This window comes from Tupaia chinensis, unplaced genomic scaffold (genome assembly GCF_000334495.1).
Source record: "Tupaia chinensis unplaced genomic scaffold, TupChi_1.0 Scaffold139431_1, whole genome shotgun sequence".
Taxonomy (NCBI): domain Eukaryota; kingdom Metazoa; phylum Chordata; class Mammalia; order Scandentia; family Tupaiidae; genus Tupaia; species Tupaia belangeri.
The window spans coordinates 4460863-4465730 of NW_006199316.1; the positions used below are offsets into that span (position 1 = coordinate 4460863).

A 4868-nucleotide genomic window follows, 5' to 3' on the forward strand; every position below is an offset into this window, starting at 1 on the left:
TGCAGACCATATTAGACACAAGACATGTCACCTGTAAAGGGTAAATCTGTACTTGCTAATGGCTTTCTAATGTACCTGGAAGAATATGGTAGATTTGCCTTAGAATACAACACGCTAGCTTTCATTTATTTTAGGAAAAAGATTTGCATGTAGGAAAGTCTGTGTGGGGTGTGCGTGTGTGTAGAGAGAGAGAGGAAAAAAAAAAGAGGGAGAGAGAATGAAAGATTTTTAGGTAAGTGTTTTGCTGTTATGAAAGAGAAAGAATGTAATAATGTACTTCTGAGATTAGGGGGTAATTGAGGACAATGAGTCATTTCTCTGCCCTGGGTGGAAAGAGGCACATCGGCTGCTCCCAGAATTGATAATCAAAACAAATCCTGCCCCAGCAGGACCAGGTATCTGGACTGTTAATAAAAGCTTGAGCTTCTATTTTTAGATTTATTCTCACACTAGGGAGACAGCAGTGACATTAAAGTTTTCTACAAAAACCCCTAGCCCTTTTCACAAGGGAGCTTTCCTTTCAATAGGTTTCTCTCTTTCTTTCTTTCCTTTCACTTCTGTTCTAATTAAAGCAGGTTTCAGGGAGGAGCTCAGATTTTCAAAGTCACATTTTCAGTGTTCAGGGTTGACTCTGACTTTTCTATTTGATGACTAGAACAAAGTATGTTCTGTATGCCTGTGAAACAAAGTGTTGTTTTCTCTGTTTATATGTTTTTCAGAAACCTCAAGAACCTTAGTGATTTAAAAGTCAGCCCTTACGGATTTCCTGCCAAATCCCTAAAAATCCCATTGTTGTTTTAGGGAGGAAATATATGGCATGTGGGCTGAAAATCTTGTAGACTTCTAGAGTATGGGTCAAATATTCTGAGACAGTTGAGATCCATGGTGACAGAAGGTTACAGGTTTATATAATTGGGCAAAAGAATGAGGTCTGGCTAGGGGTGAGCAGCCCCAGGGAGACCATAGGGTCAAGACTGAGTACATTTCCAATACGGTTCTCAGGTCAGCCAAGTACTGTGTAGGGCATCCGTGGCTTCTGGGTTTGAGAGGAATCTGGATAGCACTCTCATTAGTTCATGACTAAGCTCCCATTGTGGGATAAAAAAATAAAAAATAAATCAGAAAAATCACAGAGCTTAAGCCTGGGTAGACTCCAAAGAGGGCAGCTTCCTTCTCACAGAGCTGAATCTAAAAAAAAAGTCAGAGGAGGGAGAACTTCTTTCCACATCAAACAGAATAGCCTTTAGTCTCTATCTCTGCTATTTGCTAGGCCCTACTGGGAAAGTTTCTTTATCTCTTTGAACCTTGGTTTGTTCGTCTTTAAGTTAATACATGTGCTTTATTCATTATGCTTTTACATATCCTGGAACTTGAGCTAGGAACTTGACTTAAATTATCTTGTGTGATCTTTTTTATTTTTTATTTATTTTTTGAGAGGTTTCTGCCATAGGGCACAAGCGCTCACCAGACAGAGAGAGACAGAGAGACAGAAAGCAAGAAATCACCCCCAGGGGGGATGGCCATGCCACAATCCTTTCTCCTCCATTCTCCTCTCAGGATCTTGGGCATGCACGCATATGTGCCCGGCGTGAGTTTTAAGCCACCGGGTCCGGGACTTGAATCTCGGTTGACTACACGGGAGTCCAGCGACATAGCCATTATGCCAACTGCTGGTCCCCATCTTGTGTGATCTTAAAAACAACTCTAGTATTATACCTATTTATAGACAAGATTTATATTTATGGATGATATTTTATTTCTATTTTTCAGGTAAGAAAATGGAAGCTTAGAGAGATCAAGACACCAAAATGCAAAGTTAGAGAATCTCGCAAAAGGGTAGTGAGAATGTTAACAGTGTGTAGGAGGCACAGCAAGGATAGTGGTGCTGACGGTGGTTTAGGTCGGACCCTTGTACTATTGACTAGAGAGCAGACAGATTAAGGAGGCAGAACCAGATGCAGGGAGACTTTGGAGCTCTTTCAAACGTTGCCTCGCCTCTTGAATTGAGTAGCAATGTAGCAAATACACATGGACTAGCATTGCCAAGACAATGTGTGGACCATTAGGTCTGCAGAAGCCGAACAGGCATTTTTCTGAAGTACATGCCTCAAGGCTGACTTATCTATTCAGTGCACTATCAGAGAAGATGAACACGAGGCTTGGGTAAAGACAAAACTGTGATGAGGAGTTATGGAACTCCAGGGGAGGTTCTGTGTGGGTAGAATACTAACAGTTTCTAAAATGAAACTCTTATCTAAGACTTTGCCTTAAGCATCTGGGCTGCTTCAAACTCAGGTTTCAATAAAACCCAAACCATCTGGACTTTTTCAAACCCAGGATTTCAATATCACTCACATCACCTATAAAAAAATTCAAGTATTAATATTAAGTCTTTACACTTGTGAGAAATCAATGTATTTTATATTTAACACTTAGCCAATGCACTTACACTGGATACTAGTTCATTTAATTAAAAAATAATTAGGTCCTTAAATGACATTGATTATAATACTGATGTTATATATGTTTTAAAACACAAGTTCCTTCAGGAAAAGTAATTAAAGATGTGTTTGATCATTGAAATTAGAAATTTTGGAACAAGGATGTTAGGCTACCTCTCAAAATGTATTTTTTACTTTCAACAATCGATTCTCAATGATGCCGATAAAATATAAATTATCAAATATTGTTCATGTCCTACTTTAATGCCATTTAGTTGAAACTTCCCCAAACTCTGCAATACAAATACAATATTGGCCATTTTTGAGATGATAAATGTGAGGATGACAAAGATGAAGTCATTGAGAGCTTCTGCTGGTCAGCGGAAGGACTGGGATTGGAATCTAGGTATGACTATAAAACCCATATGCTCATTTACAGCAGACAACCCAACACGACACACCCTCTAGCTCTAGGAACTTTGTACAAGTGCATTGTCTTGTTATTGCATCTTTTCCCTAAGCTGACTCCCGTTGAAATGTCTCCCAGTCAGCATCTTTATTTCCTATTCTGACTGCCCTGAGGAGGAAGGCATCTTCTCCAACCCTTCCTTCTGCCACATATTTGGAATGCCACCTAGAGAAAGTTGATACATCTGCTTGAAACGGTATTAAAAACTGCATCTCCTGTTTCAGAAAATGCCACTGAGAAAACACCTATCTGGAACATGAGAATTCACCGAAGGATGATCTAACTGGAAATGGGCAAGGAGACCTGATCCCTCCCCTTAAGGCATGTATGGTTTTCTGAGAAAAGCAAACAACCAACAGATGATTATTAAACACTGAAGGAAGTGATCGTGGGGGTGCTATGAGGGGACTTCAAAAATTCTGTGGAAAAATGGAATTAAAATACAAGCTTATTTTGGAGAAAAGAAATTTTAAAAGCTATGCACAGATTTTTTTCACAGTATGCACACTCCATGAGTTTTCTGAAGAACCCTCGTACAGGATGAGAAAGAAGAGATACCTAATCCAATCTAGGCATGAACTATGGGAATGATTTCTGCAAGGGAGTATATGAAACAGGTCTTAAAATTGAGTGCGAGGTAGATGGAAGTGGTGGTAAGTGCAGACTTAAAGGAAGGTGGCATCTCAGGGTACAAAATAAATAATCACTAAGGAAGCAAAAAAAGAATTTCGAGTGTTTCTGTGCTGGTGGAACACAGGTACAATGAGGGCATCTATGGGAGCGACGTCTAAAGAGATAACTCACAATCTGGTTATGGAGAGTCCTCGAATTTCCACCTGTCCAGAAAGGAATCTACCCAGAGGTCTCAGACCTGCAATTGAGATGAAAATGGCAATACCAATATAATACTATAATTACTACTAATCATTCTGTTAATTCTAGGACAGAGGCCCATTCCAGTCTCGGTAGTTAGCTAGCTGCCTCTAAAGATAAGACAGGTCCTCGGCTTTTTTATTTAGTTAGGACCTTTAGTACATCCCAGTCTAATCTACCACAAACTCTATGGTACCTTGCTTTTAGGCGGAAGTTACTGTGACCTCCTTTGAGTGTATGTCATTGTAATCTTCATATATCTGGTTTTCACTTATGTGTGAGGTTTAGTGTGGAGAAAGTACAGACATCCAAATTCACTTCCATGGATATTTCACTAAAATGCACAAAAATTGAAGTAGGTGTCATTATTATCATTAGCCATATTGAACAGATGAGGGCAGAAAGCTTGGAGAACATATGGAGCTGGGCTGGGATTTAAAGCCTGTCTCCAGAGCCCGAGCTCCCACACACTGTGCAACACAGATTGTTAATACTGAGTCATTTTTCTCTCCAGGTTTAAACAACAATACTAGGACTGACAGATCCAAAGTCTTGGATTTATCTGCCAACATTATGACAGGTTTTTATTATTTTAATTATTAACAGAAATAACACTTTAGATTGTCACCTTGTTTTAAAGTTTTGAAGCACATACATATCCCCCTCCTCTCTGAGTGAAGGTAAGTTGCCGGAATCTAGGAATTATTATATGCTCTGTAATGCTGAACAGCCAGCCCTAAAGAAGAGTTCCCATCTTAGAAATTCCTCAGTCATCAACATGAGTGACAGCAGTCACCAAGAAAGCAGACACAGTGCCTAGAAGGTAGATTGTGCGTGACTGTTTCTCATGCCAGTTCCAGACTTTTCTTCTTAGACTGAGGCAGTAAGATAAGCTCACATTGCCTCTCTTAAGCCAGTTAACTCTAATTGAGTAGAGAATCTTACCCCATGGAGAATAGCTTTGAGCAGCCTAAAAGCCAAGACCTGCCAGGTTAGTAAAGCACCTTGTGTCTTGAAAATCATAAGAAGGTCTTTTATAAAGCAGTAGAGCAATGTGTGACAGGACCAGGCAGTTTGTTTACCCA

General features: G+C 39.7%; 1 pseudogene; it reads left to right on the forward strand.

Moving 5' to 3' along the window:
- Window positions 1-3193, forward strand: part of LOC102496354 (dnaJ homolog subfamily A member 1-like) — a 70159-nt pseudogene extending 66966 nt beyond the window's left edge.
- The last annotated feature ends 1675 nt before the right edge of the window (window positions 3194-4868 follow it).